The sequence below is a fragment of the Dasypus novemcinctus genome, chromosome 12, assembly GCF_030445035.2.
Source record: "Dasypus novemcinctus isolate mDasNov1 chromosome 12, mDasNov1.1.hap2, whole genome shotgun sequence".
Taxonomy (NCBI): Eukaryota; Metazoa; Chordata; class Mammalia; order Cingulata; family Dasypodidae; genus Dasypus; species Dasypus novemcinctus.
Window position 1 is genome coordinate 4,986,692 of NC_080684.1, and position 15,442 is coordinate 5,002,133.

Below are 15,442 nucleotides of genomic sequence, written 5' to 3' on the forward strand. Positions count from 1 at the left end.
TCATATTGTTAAACTCTTCCTTTACTTCATTAAGTTGGTCTCTAATATATGTTCTGAGATCTTTAATGACTTGTCTGATGTTCTGCTCCCCTTCCTGGTTTTTAGTTTGTTCATTGGATTCAGCCATGTTTTCCTGATTATTGGTTTGGTTTGTAGTTTTTTGTTGCTGTCTGGTCATCATTTTATCTTGACGGGTTTAATCACTTCCTTAGCTTCTTTGTCTAGTCTTGGGGATTAATTAGCTGTTGTTCTTGCATAAGTGTTATATCTTCTCCTTGTCACTTTCTTCTTCTTATTCTAATTTCTTGTTGCTGGCTGAGTTCACTTTAAAGGAAAATATTAGGGCCATGGAAAGACAATTGTGTAAGAAAGGACAATGTGTAAAGTAGTATTGGTAATAAATGTTAACAGAGCCACAATATGAGATCTGGGAGAATGGATATTAGATTCATGTAAGTTGTGTAGTTATAGCAGTAAGTAGAGTACCTATAATGAGATAGTCAACTGAATATGTGGAGGAATATAGTATGAATTTAAAAGCCAGTGTTTTCATGAGAAAGGGAAAGAGAAAAGAAAGACAATAGTATCAAGAGTAGATAAAAGACAGAAAACAAAACAAAGGTATTAGCAATTAAATGTTAGACAATTTGAGGACCAAAGAAAGGGGGGTGGAATGTAGGAGAGACAGTAGATGATGGAAGATAGGAAGATGTGGGGGAAAGGGGGTAGTGTGGGTGACCAAAATCAGTTCACACAGAAACGAGGAAATGGAGAATGAGGAAACCCAGCAAATGTAAGGCGTTCCCTGCAGCACCTATTGTATAAATAAGATAAAATAGAATAAGAAGAAAAAGAGAGAAAAGGAAAAAAAAGGGGGGTGGGCAGAGAAAAGGGAGGGAAACAAGCAAGTAAAAGAAAAGAAGAAAGGAAAAAAAAACCTAAATAAACGAAAAAGGACCTTGGGGTATACAATGGGAGAAAAGACTAGGAGATAATGAAATATTAGCAACCAAGACAATAAAAAAAAAAAACACAAACGCTGAAGGCTAGGACAATCAAGGACCTCAGATGGGCCTCAGGGTGTGGTGGATTCAGGGATGGGAAGTCTGCGATATTGCAGACTCAAGAGGTGTGAGTCTCTGATGTGTGGGCCACCAGGGTTTAGGAGACACAGACCAGTTATCAGGGAGTCTGGGAGCACCACAGTGCAACACAGCCTTCAGGGATACCCGCAGCTGGGTGCCAGCCCTAAGAGGGGGGTCACATCCACAAACTCTGACCTCTGTGTCAGAATCCCAAAATTCCCCCTCTCACAAGGGTCTCTCTGTCACTGTCTCACCAAGTTGACTTCAGGACACCTCCCGCCCTGCAAGCCCCCTATGCAGCCTGCTGGGGGTGCCGCTGTACTACAGACAATTCGGGGACTGCTGCAGATGGACTGCCAGCCCAATGGTGAGGGGCTCTAGCCGGAAGCTCTGATCTCTGTGTCAGAAACCCAAAATTCCATGTCTCGCAAAAATCTCCTCCGTCTCTTTCTCACCAAATCGGCTTCCAGTCACCTTCTGCTCTGCAAGCCCCTGAAACAGCCTTCTGGGGATGCCTCTGTATTACAAACAATTCAAGGACCTCCACAGATCGGCCGCCAGCCCTACGGGGAGGGGCTCTAGCCGGAAGCTCTGATCTCTGTGTCAGAAACCCAAAATTCCACGTCTTACAAAAATCTCCTCTGTCTCTGTCTCACCAAATCGGCTTCTATACACCTCCTGCCCTGCAAGCCCCCAAATAGCCCACTCAGAGCTTAGGAATTCCACAGCACAGCAAAGCCTCCAGGAATTGCCACTACCATGCCACCTGCTCCAGGGGGAAGTGTCCCGTGCGCAGCCCTGATCTCCATAAAAGAGACCCAAAATTCTACTTTTTACACAAATCTTCTCTGTCACCATCCCACTAAATCGATGTCCAGACACCTCCTGCCCCACAAAACCCTGAAACAGCCTGGTCCAGAAAAATTCCAACCCTGCTCAACTGCTTCTTTGCAGGAGAGATTATAAGGTGCACTCACTCAGACTCCATCTTGCCCCGCCTCCCTCTCAAAGTAATTTTTTAAAAAATACTTTCTGCCAACATGTGTCTTTTGATTGGTGAGTTTAATCTATTTTTTTTTATTTTTTAAAGTTACTTAGAATACATAAATATTACGTTAAAAACATAGGGTTTTCCCGTATGCCCTATTCCCTACACTTACCACATTTTTCCCCATTAATAACATTTTTCATTATTGTGGTGTATTTGTTATAATTGATGAACGCATTTAGGAGCATTGCTTCTAAGCATGGATTATATTTTACATTGTAATTTACACTGTCTCCCACACAATCTTAAATGTTATATCAAGATATATAGTGACCTGTATCTGTCATTGCAGTGTCATTCAGGGCAATTCCCAAGTCCCAAGAATAACCCCATATTGAACCTGTTTTTCCCTCTCCCTGCATATAGAACCTCCAGTGGCCTCTGTCTCCACATCAGTGGTATAAATTTTTCCGTTGTTAGAATCACAACTAGTCTATAGTAGGATACCTGTAAGTCTACTTTAGTCCATAGTTCTTTTCCCAGTCCTGAGGATCCTGGGATGGTGATGCTCATTCCACCTCTAATTGGGAGGGGGCTTCACTCCCAGGGAGCAGATGGATGGGACTCTCTTGCTTACAGTTGTAGACTCTCTACATTCCTTGGGATGATTGTTGCCCATCTTCACCTCCTTGTTACTTGTACTGGGTGAGTCCAGTGAACCTGTAGAGTAGGTGTTTGCAGCTCTGTTGTGATTCAAAGCCCAGCTGGGACATGGACAGCCCAAAGATTTAGGTCTCTTGGAAGTTTATCTTATAAGCTATTTATTTTGAAGCCATTACTTTGAAAAGCAGGATTTATTTAGGCATTGTAAATTCATTTCTTGTACATCTTGTACTGTTTACCCCTCATTTCCTCCATTGGTGCCTTCTTTTGTGTGGAGTTGATCTTTTGTAGTGAAACAGTTTGATCCCATTCTTATTTATTTTTCTGTATTTTTTAGATAATTTCTTTGTGGGCTTATAGTGGAGTTTATATTTAACATCACAAATTAATAATAATCCTTGAGTTGACTAGAACTTACTTTCAGTTTCAACAGTAATAATAAACTAAAAGTTAATAATTAAATACATATAAACAAAATTTATTTCAGAAATGAATTACATTTTAAGATGTTTAACTGAAAATACCTTTGAAACTAATTGATTCTGAAAATACATGCACATTTAAAGGTGATGACTACATTTTGGCAAGATGATGGCATTTGTTCCCTTTCAGAACAAGAAGTTACTATAGGGATAAAAAGCAATAATCAGATGCAGAATGAAATAGAACAGGACAGGTGCAATAGAGGTAGTGAGCACAAAGACCCATATTTAACAGTGGGAGAAATATGGAACCAGGAAACACCCAGAAGTAAGCTGCCATATTTATGAGCATTTTACAGAAACAACAGGAGAGACAGTTCTGTAAGGTAGGAAAAGCGATTCTGAATCATACTACTACCTACAAAGTCAAGGAAAAAAACAAGTAAAATGACCAATAGAAAAAATAGTCATGTCACAAAGGGAATACAGGACAAAAAAGGAGTAAGTGCCTAGTAATAACCCTACAAAGAGAAAAAAGCTTCATCTTGGTGACTTTATACTGTACTTTTTAAAAACAAGTTATAAGGCATTACAAAAATGAAGCAAGATATGAAAAGACACCAGGTAAGAAATACTCAAAAAATGAAGGAACAAATGTGAGGAAAGAACATGAAAAGAAAGGAAAAATTACTTTTAAATGTAATGTAAGCTAGAATAAATACAGTGAATGAGGGAAACGGACTTTGGCCCAGTGGTTAGGGCGTCCGTCTACCACATGGGAGGCCCACGGTTCAAGCCCCGGGCCTCCTTGACCCGTGTGGAGCTGGCCATGCGCAGTGCTGATGCACGCAAGGAGTGCCGCCCCACGCAGGGGGTCCCGCGCGTAGGGGAGCCCCACGCGCAAGGAGTGCACCCATAAGGAGAGCCGCCCAGCGCGAAGGAGGGAGCAGCCTGCCCAGGAATGGCGCCGCCCACACTTCCCGTGCCGCTGACGACAACAGAAGCAGACAAAGAAACAAGAAACAAGACGCAGCAAAAAGACACAGAAAACAGACAACTGGGGGAGGGGAGGGGAATTAAATAAATAAAAATAAATCTTTAAAAAAAAATACAGTGAATGATAAAGCCATATTTGAAATGAATAGAAGGTGAAAAGAGAAAGAAATATTTGAGAAATTAACAGAAATTGTAAAAGATTTGAGAAGATGTGTCAAAAGTTAGTGATAGGTACAGAAGAGCCAATATGTGAATAACTGGAGTCCATGAAAAGACAAAACCAAAGTAGAGTACTGAAACGAATTTTTAAAATGTTATTTTCTTCTGGAAGTAGAAAATGCTTTGAAGCTGCTTCTTAAAAGTGCATACTGAGCAGTGAATGAGAATGAATTTTATGGCAGTATATGTTCTAGTAAAATTGATGGGCTTTAAAGAAAAAGAAATCCTTTGTGCATTTAGGTAAAAGCCAGTGGCGTAATAGAAAGAAAATTACAATCCCATCAAGGTTTTGGAAAACAGCACGTCGTGTCAGCCCTCTTCTCCAAATTAAGGAGCCCTCAGGGGCGGCTGAGCAAACTAAGGGCTTGGGTGGAAAGGGTTTCTGTCCCCTGGTGGAAGTTCTCAGGACATCCTTCACTTTCTGTGCCTACTTCTACCAGCTAGTTCTTATCTCCACATTCAAGGTCACATAAAGTATTAATAGCAGCTACCTAGTGTTCCCCTGAGTTTTGCTGGATTTCCTGAAATGCCAAAAAGAAAGCTAGAAAAGCAGAGGATTCCATTTGCACTTGTTTCCCTCCACATTTCCTCTTCTTTCTCTTCATCTTTTGTTTTTTTTTTTTAAGATTTTAAAAAATTTATTTCTCTCCCTTTCCATCCCACCCCGCCAGTTCTCTGGTCTCTGTGTCCATTTGCTGTGTGTTCTTCTGTGTCCACTTGTATTCTTGTCAGCAGCACCAGGAATCCGTGTCTCCTTTTGTTGCGTCATCTTGCTGAATCAGCTCTCCGTGTGTGCAGCGCCACTCCTGGGCAGGCTGCAAGTTTTTCGTGTGGGGCAGCTCTCCTTACAGGGCACACTGCTTGTTCATGGGGCTCCCCTTCCAGGAGGACACCCCTGTGTAGCACAGCAATCCTTGCTCACATCAGCACTGTACTTGGACCAGCTCACCACATGGGTCAGGATGCCCTGGTTTTGAACCTTGGACCTCCCATGTTGTAGGCAGATGCTCCATCTGTTGAGCCAAGTCATCTTCCCTCTTCATGTTTTCTCACTTCCCAGATCTCTTCTCTTGAATTTAGTACAGGATAATTTCTGGAACCACATTGTCCTGGAACAGTGTTGACAGCTGGGGGAGGGATGGAAGGAAACATTTATGCATCTCCTAGTGACACAGTGCAGGAAAACACCTGTGTGGCCTGAATAAAGTTCACAGGGAGGGGCATGTGTAGAGTTTGGGGCACAGAGCGGGCTGTCTTACTGGAGCTGTGGGTTTTGAGAAAGCAGGGAGCCCTGGGCCCTGTGGTCCAGAGACGCTGTGGTGGGCCTGGTTCATTCCAGGAGAGCAGGTCAGCAGAGGGGGAGAGCCAGGGTGTGAAACAGGCCAGTCAGTAACCCCTTCCCCAAGTCCTCCAGAAACCCTGCCAGGCCTTGGGAAGTGTGGAGGGGCAGCTGGACAGCACTGTCTCTCAAATGGGAGCCAATTCAGTTTTATTCCTAATCCTGGAATTTTGAATTTGGGTGAAGAGTGGAGTCTAGAAGTGAGTTCAAGGATATGCCTCCCACTGCCTGGCTCCAGGACACACACTCACACCCCTCCCCTGCCCCCACATTCACCAGCACAGCACACAGGCTTACACCTAGAGACTCCCATCCCTGCCCACAGAATCCACGCCAGCTTACAGGAACACCGATGCTTACAAGAACTGTAGTTCTTTACAGGAAAATCACTTTCTCTAACCATACCCCAATCCTTGTTTCTTCCAGGAGATGGAACCAGAATGGTTCTCCAGGATGCTCTGATTTTCTTGTGCAGATTTTTCCTCGGAAGTGAGTGAATCCTGGGAAGTGGATGTGGCTCAGGTGATAGGGCCTCTGCCTTCCTGCCATATGAAGAGGACCTGGATTTTATCCCTCTGGCCTCCCAGTAAAAAAGAAGAAGAGAAAGCATGCCTGTGTGGCGAGCCAGTGCCCGCGTGGCCAGCCCAGAGTCTGTGCGGTGAGCTGAGCACCGATGCGAGTGCCTGTGTGGTGAGCCTTGTACCCGCACGGTGAGCCGAGTGCCTGCATGGCAAGCGCCACATGGCGAGCCGGTGCCCGTACAGCAGGGCAGTGCCTGCATGGTCACCCCAGTGCCTGCACAGTGCTCTGAGTGCCCCCACAGTTAGCCAAGTGCCCGTGTGGTGAAGAAGTACCCACGTAAGTGAGTCATGCAGCAAGATGATGATGCAACAACAATGAAAAGTGAGTTAATCTAGAATCCATACTGTTCTGGTTTCTCTTAGAGTAATGCCCAGTTGCCCAAATGAAAACTCTTTGAGAATTGGACCCTGCTGTGCACTCTTTGCTCAGATGCTTTTCTCTTGGTGCTTTAGAAGAACAGATGGGATATGGTGGTCAAGTCAAAGGCCCTGTAACGAAGTGTGGGGACACTTGTGGAAGGGCACATGCTTTGCTTGGGCATACATCTCCCAAGTCCATTTTGCTTTGTGAGTCCAAAATTCTTAATCAGTGAAGGAAAAACTTTGCTGAGATAAAGACCCCTACCAAGTAGTTTATAATCTGCTGCTACTTTTTGTGGGTGCCCTTTTCAAAAAGGGGTCAGTTTGAAGATGCCCCCACTTGACACTCTCCTCTTCTAGGAAATTGTATATGTCAAATATACTGTACATAATTAGATATCCTTATCTGAAGTCAATGGAAAGAGAAAGAAACAAAAAAGATAAGATTTGTATCTTAGACACAGAAGAGCAACCCCACCTCAGCATCAGATGGGGCCACCACATCTTCCTGGTCATTAGGAAGCTACACCATCATTTACTATTTGGGAGCTCAGAGGACATAGAGTATCTCTGACTCATTAGTGTTTAACCATGAATTGCTGAGGGAATATTCTGGCCTTGGACAAGAGGGTAGACTGTGTAGAGTTTTTGGTATAACTCTGTGTTAAGTCATTTCCCTCATATCTCTCCTGAGTCAGATGAGGAAAGGCACTGGGGGCTGTGCTGGGGCTCCCAGGGCACAGAACAAAGACAAAAGGGAAAGTCATGGTGTCGTCCACCTTCCTCAGTGTCAGTCTAGGCTCTGCCCACACTGATGGGCATGTCTCTAAGAATAAAATGTGATTTTCAGAGTAGGGAGGGAGCCAGAGACTTGAAGCTGGGGGTGAGATGAGAGAGGAAGCCCAGGAACCTGGCAGGAAGGCCCGTCCCTGCCTCCCTCCACTCCCTGGTCCTGGGAAGAGCTTCAGCTCATTGGTTCTGATCCCACTCAGTCCAGCCCCTCCTAGGCTCCCTGAAGGACCGACCTGGTTCTGGCCTCACACTCCCTGCCTCACCGCCTTTGCCTTCTCTCCTGATGACTACTGAGCCCTCAGATCTCAGGTGTTTCTGTCGTAGAGGCACATTCATTAACTTTTCTTGGGAAGGGCACTCAGCTTTCAACTGTCCCATGAAGTACCCATGACTCTTGATGAAACACTTTGTGCTTCACCTGTTTATGTGATTTCAGCATTTTCCAAGGGAGAGGAACTCACTTGGCCTGCATTCCTGCAAATGCACAGACGCTGGACCCTGGGACCCATTCTCTATCTCCATATCTTTGTGTGTACATATAAAATATGGCCAGAAGAGCTATAGATCAATACCAACAAGAAATTCCAAGGCATTCAAATTAATTCATCATTGTAGGTCAGTGATATTACTCCATGGTAGAACTCATAATTTATTTTAATGTTCTCATCACTTAGAATTTCTACTTACACAAACAGTAAAAATATTAACAATAAATGACAGAAGCCCATTCTGTGCAGTGTGAAGGGTAGGAATGGCATAGTTTAAGTATGTCAGTCCTGTAATTTTGCATGTGCGAAATTACTGTGTGAGACAGGAAGCTCTTAGAGGCTATCAAGTTGGATGAACTGAAACTCCTGAATCAGGCATAGGTTTCCCACAAGCAGATCGGGTGTAGAGGGACGAACAGCTTGAGACATGAACCCAATTTATTAAGCAGGTCCTAGTGTGTCAGCATTAGACTGTCGGAATGGGTTTTCTGGATATGGGGAAATGGGTGAGATGACCATGAGTGGCCTGCAAGGATCTGGCACATGGAGTGGGAAAGGGGATTGAGAGACTCTGGAGTCACTGATGAGGAGACAGGGAATATGATGTCCACAAGACAGTCATGTCTTCCTGGAGACAAAGTAGACAATGTCTTGGTGGTCAGGGTGGTGGCAGAGGCCGTGCCATCACTGGGAAGGGGCCCATGGGGAGGGAGCACGGGACAGAGAGGAAGGATTATGGGTTTGGGGATCCCAGTGCTAATTCTGGAAGGAGCAGTTGAGGAAGCAGATTCTTACAGCCACTTGCCTGGGCTTCATGAAGGCACTGTACATATATCAATTAGAGTGAAGAAAGTGATGGGGGTGTTCCTAGGAGAGGAAACACTGGGCCCTGCCAGGAGCCCTCCTTCTCATCACACTCTCCCCATCTGTCCTCCCTGACCTGTAGCCTGGATGTCAGCACCTTGTCCTGCACTGGGAGCCAGTCCCAATGCATAGAAGAAGCAGGAATGCTCCCTCACACATTAAGTTAAATCGAGTAAATCATAATGGAGATTTATTTAGTGTGAAAACTTACAGCGCTGAGGCTGTGAAGTGTACAAATGAAAGCACCAGCAGAGATGCTTTCTCACCAGTGTCAGCACTGGTGACCCTCAGGTCCTGCCCCATGGCACAGCTGGCTGCCTGTCTCTGCCGAGATCCCTGCCTTCCCCCCCCCCCCCAGAGTCCACTCTCTCCTGGGGCTCAGCTCTGGGTAACTAGCCATAGCATTCATCTCTTAACAAAATCAGAGAAGGAAATAAAGAACTGCTATATGGTTATTTGCATTTCTTTCTTTTTCCCTTTTATATATTATGATAAAAGATCAATGTTTTTAGTTTAAATGGGTTCACTTCAGAGAAGAAAGGGCATATTATATAGCAAACACTTTTTCTATAACATCTGTAATTTCTAAAAGTACTTTAAGGACATTTTTATTGAACATAAGGAAAGTACAACTACAAAGAAATACATGACTTCTTCCAAAAGGCCACATTGTGATAAAACATGAACACCTAATGTTCAAGGTTGGTTTGCCTGTTTCAAAGTGCTATATTTTTTATAGCTTGAGAATCACCTATTGCTTTAAAAAGTCTTTCAAAATAGCTCCAGCACTGTTGTCAGGTAACATGGCAAAGGGGTATATATGGGCAACTCATCTGAAACGGCTTTTAAAAGAAGATTCCCAGGCCCACCACTTCCAAGTCCAGGTAGGTTGATATGAGGCACAGCTGCAGAGCCGGGAGGTAAGACTGGATTCCCCTCTGTTCTTCTGGTTCTGGTCTCTACTGTATCTTTGAAACATGGTGCTACATTTATGGCTAATTTTGTCTTTCCTGGTGAATCTAGAGGTTTCATAGCATGAACAGAAAGCTTTGGTGCTGGGACAGATGTGTGAGATTGTTTCTAGAAATTTAACAAAAAGTTCTGGAAAAGAACTTTTAAGCACACTCTGTTGATTCAGTTTCAGAGGTGTTGTGGGGACACTTTTTGATCCCCCTGCAAGCCAACCATTCACCCACCTAGTAACTCTGCCCAGGTCTTCAGTGAAAAATAGATCCCTTTCTTCCTTTTTGATACCCAGGATGCTTCCCAAAAATCTTCACACCTCATGACATTTGTTTTTTGGTGTGTGAAAATGTCTAATGAAAAGGTTTCTCATTAGAACTTCGTCCACTTTTCCTTCCGTGCAGTTTATTAAATTAATCAGTATCTTTTGTACATCATCCAGCATTTCCTGTTGGAGCTCATTTTCTCTTTTAAGTTCTTCAGTTTGTTCCTCCTTCAGATCTAACTGTTCTGTAAGTGTCGATGCTGCGTCCAAGGCAGCATTCGCCTCATCCAGACGTTCCTGTAATAACACCAGTTTTCCATCCAGATTTTCAGCGATTTTCTTCCATTTACCTATGATCTGATTTTGCTTTGAAATCTGTTGGAAACTGAGGCACAGTGGCCTCTCCAGGAGAGATGTGTTGTCTCCATGCTTGTGCTGTCTTCATGGCTATGCTTACACCCTAAGGAAAGCAGGTAATTAAGAGTTCCAGGCAAATGGGATGAAGCTGTTAAAGGCTGAAAGAAAAGATGAGCACATACCTTTTGTAGTGAATAGTACACTTAGACTTTGTACCTTGAGATAAGATTTTTTAAAATTCCTTCGACTATGCATAATGCTGGTAGTTAATACATGTTGCTGCTTGATGTCACATATGCTACGTGTTCCTGCTTATTGGCATGTAGGCTACATATGTCTGCTTCTTGTCATGTACACTGGAGTATATAGAGAGCCCCTTGTAAACAATAAAGTTATCTGAGGAGCTATTACTCACAGACCCCCTGATCCCAGCTCTCTCTTTCTTTCTTTTTTGCTCATCTTTTCTCTTAGTTTCCTTCTCCCTTTTCTCTTTCCTTCATTCCTGATACCCTTTGGGTCCAAATCTCCAACATCTGGTGCCCCAACATGGGGCCTGAAGAAGTGAGTCTTCCAAATCAGTATCGGGAACCATGGAAAAGACCTTGTCGAGGGTCGTGTGATGTCCAAAGCAGAGTGACTTGAGTCTTCTTTTAAGTAACATTTTCTGCGAAGTCATCAGGGTAATGGGTAATCAAAAGGGGCGTGTGGAAGCATATTTGCAAGTGTTAGGAACTTTACTGAAAGTTAATGGGGTGCCTGTAAAAAGCTATGAATTACTAGAATTGTTAGCTTTAATACAAAAGCATTGTTGCTGGCTTCAGCCTCAGAGGCATAATGTTTTAAATTTGAAACAGTGGAGATGTGTAATGAAAGCTTTACGAAGAGCATATCAAAAAAGGGAATTCATTCCGTTATCAGTATGGGCCTTATGCTACCCGACAGTGGCAGCTTTAGATCCTTTACAGTCTGAAAAAGGAGAGAAAGATGAAATTATTTCCTAAGCACATAAGTAAATTTGAAATGAAAGAAAGTAAATTGGAACAAGAGCAGGAGCTTGAGGTGAATGGGGAATATTAACTCTTTCATCATCAAAAACTCAGTGAAATGTCCTAATGAAATATCTTCTGTGTATCCAGTGCAACCCTCTGCACCTACCTCATTGCCTTCTGTTCTGTTTTGTTTCCATGGTAATTCTGATTGGTCCTATTTAACCAAAATAATAAAATTAGTACAAAATTTTTCTCAAGGTGGTAAAAGGAATTTTCAGTTTTAAATCAGTAGTTTACTACTAAACTTCAAGTCTCAGTATAGTCTTACAGAGTAGTAATCCAAAAATGTGTGTTAACGGTCTGTCTAAACTGCTAAAAGCTTAACTACATTTATGCTGCTCAAGTTATCTTAACTAATTGCTAATAATTAGTAAAAATGCTTCCAAGCACAAGCTTGCATGTTACAGGCAACATGGGTTCCAGAAGAAATTTTTAAAAGTACAATCTAAGATGTGATATAACAGAGAACTTAAAAGCAACTATACCAAGAAAGTAAGAATTATGAGTCAATTATAAACTGTATGTTTCTGTTAATGTGTTGTGCGGCGGCTTGCTTGGTCAGTAGAGGTGGGGTCTGGCTGCGGACGAGGGGTCGGTCCAGCTTTGGACAAGGGGTCGGTCCCGCTTGGGACGGGGCGCCAGCTGCGGCGGCTTGCTCGGTCGGTAGAGGTGGGGTCTGGCTGCGGACGAGGGGTCGGTCCAGCTCTGGACGAGGGGTCGGTCCCGCTTGGGACGAGGGGTCGGTCCCACCTGGGACGAGGGGTCGGTCCGGCAGCAGACAAGGGATCGGTCTCACAAGGGGTTGCGCGGTTCGGCTGACGGGGTCGCCCGGCGAAGCCGGCGACGAAGGGGTCGCCCGGAGAAGCAGGCGACGAAGGGGTCGCCCAGAGAAGCAGGCGACGAACTGGGGACAAGGGAGGCCAGGCCCTTGTCGGGGGCTCTCAGGACTGGAGGGCGCACGGCAGAAGAACTACCGCGGAGACAAGGTAAACACGCAAGTCCACTTTACTGAGGGAGAGGCAACAGTTTTATAGGGGCTGGGGAAGGCTGATTGGTTGAAGCCACGCCCTGTTCTGATTGGTTGCCGGCAAAAGGTCAGTGGGCGGTACTGGATGGGGGAGGGGTGGTGGTTAGGGATTGGCTGTCGCTGTTGCTGGGGGAAGGGGCAGGGTTTAGGGATTGGTGGCTGCTGTTGCTGGGGTGGAGGGCAGACTTGAGTTTCCCGCCCACGCCTGGCTGTTGCTGCTGTCGGGGGAAGGGAAAAGGGCGGGCTGGATTTTTCCGCCCACACCTGGCTGTTGCTGCTGTCGGGGGAGGGGAAAAGGGCAGACTGGAATTTTCCGCCCTGCGCCTGCTCAGGGAGAAAGAAGGCATCGTGTGGCGCTATCTGGGAGGAGGGGCGGCCGCGGAAGCATGGCTGCCGAGAAGGGGAGACCCGAGGGCACTCTGCGCCCATGCCGAGCTTCCTTCAGGGGTGGCGGTGGGCCCGACCAACCACCCTATTACAGGGGCAGCAGTTTGGAATAGGCCTACCGCGGCCGCCGCTCCCCGCCAGGTCAGCAAACCACACTTCAGCCTGAGGGGTGACCGCAGTGTTGTAGTTGTTTTGTGTTTGTTTGTTCAATGTCAGTGTATATTTTGATACCCCCAGATGGTGATATAAATTAATAAATATAAAGGACTCTATTCAAATGGCCAAAAATAAGTCCTTATATAATACATAAGTTTAAATACATAAGTTTAAATGTTAATAAGATATCTACAATGATAAAAAAAATTGTAAGTCTTGATTAACAAAATTACTGTAAGTCTTTTCATAAAAAATAGTTCTTGCCTAGATTGAAACGAATGGTTTCTTTTTCCTCACAGGATAAAATGAAGGATGTAAAACTTAAATGAATATTAAAGAAGTTTAAAAGTTTGTGGGAATGCTGACTGAAATTTAATAAGTTTTTTTCTAAAAGGTGTGTTTTGTCCTAAAGTAGGATGGCTAGTTTTCATCAACTCTTGGAACTTAAATGCATGTGGCAAGTTGTAGAAGGTATTGTGGTAACTTTAAGTAAGGAAATGTGTTCTGTGAAGGTAAAATTTGTCTTAAAAATAATTATAGTCTACATGGTTATAAATAATTATAAGAAGTTTAATAAAGCATTGTTTAAATAAAGGTATTTAAATGGCTCATTCCAAAAAGTCTTTATTAAACAAAATCTGAATTGATGATACTACTAATAAAAGGTAATTTTATAACAGGAAAACATGGTGGCCAGCCTCCCGTGCCAATTTGCTTCTAGGGGACTGTTTCTAGTATTGCATGCTACTAAGTATTTAAAGTGAAGAAAAGTTCATTATTTTAACAAGCTTGTTTACTATTGATGGCAATTATATGTTGTAAGAAGTTTGCCTGGTAACTTAGTATGTGGAATATATAGAATGTTTTTATTATTAAAAATAATAGTAATAATTTTGTCCTAATGTAAGGGTAAGGCCACGTTGGGAAAATAGGAATAGAACTACATTAGGAAGTAGGAATTGCTAGTGCCTTCAGATAAATAAATAACTTAGGACTGTCTCCAAGGAGAGTGCCAATAAATAACTTAGGACTGTCCCCAAGAAAAGGGCCAGTAAGTAACATGGGGATGCTCACAAGAAGGGGCTTTTAAAAAAAGAAAAAAAATAGATATGCTATCTTCAGCTAACTGCAGTGTTCCGCTTCTGTGCCTGCTTGCTTGCTCGCAAATGCCCCCCTTCCTAAAAGGCTATAAAACCACCCCTTCCCTGAGACTCGGGGCTGCTCTCTCCTCTGCATAGGATGAGGCATTTGCTGCATGGCTAATAAAGCTCTCAACTGGAACTTTATTCAAAATCTGAGTCTGGTCAATATCGCTGGTCTATAACACTAAAATAAAATAATTGGTTACTAAGAAAATATAAAATGCAACAGTCACAAATATTGCTAGTTTGTTGCAAGAAGTTAATGTCCAACTATGTCACTATCACTTTATTTTAAACATGCAAAGACTTTCTTTAGTATTTCCTTAGGCAACTCAAGCCAACCTGCATTCTCCTACCTGTAGAAAAGTCAACAATGGACTTTTGCAGTGCTTCCCCAAGGCTGTGTGCATAGCCCAACCATCAGTCCTGGCATGGTGATGATAATCTACCTGCATAGAAAAAAACTCAGTGGCTGAAACTCTACTAATGACATTGTTAACCAGTAATCCTTTTCTCAGAATGAAAAGAAACATCAGAGACAATACTATCTTATCTTAAGAGCCTGAACTAGGCAATCAATTGGGACAGGCTGCAGGATCTCTGCTGCTCTATCAAATTCTTCAATATTGTTTAGTTAGGTAAAACAAAACTATAACCTACTATAATTGATAAAGTACAATGTTTTCTCTCTCACTTAGTCTCAAATATTAAAACCATTGTATGTATTAATTGGGAAAGGTCCTTCATGGAAGTAGGAAAACCTCCAGCAAGCTGCTTTAAATAACAGAAGGAAGGTAAATCATGGACATTAACTTAGCCTATGAATTGGATGTAGCAAGCACCCATATTGGCTTTGAGTAGATTTATGGCAAAAGCAAAATTCTGAACAAGTACCCCTTGGGTTTTAATCACAATTGTGGAAGGAGGCCAAAAGTAAAATATAAAAAAGCAATTGTGTGCAGCATAGGAGGTCCTGCTAAAAGTGAAAGACTTAACCCAATAGTGTCTGGTCACTCTAAAGACTGCAAACACTAAAAGCAAGACAGAAATGATGGACTGCTGTAAATCATCCTCAGATTGTGAAAAAACATCTGGGAACATGCTAGTAGTAACAGGTGACTGTCATGTCTCTGCCCACTCCACTAACATCCCTTTTAGGACTGTTGACGCAGATGCCTTTGTGAAGATCCAGGGTCCTACCACTGAAACCTGAGAAAAGGCAAAAGTGGCTCCACTGAAAAGGTGAACATCGATGAGCCATGGCCAGAAAAAGAAAATGCATCTGGATACCAGTGTGAA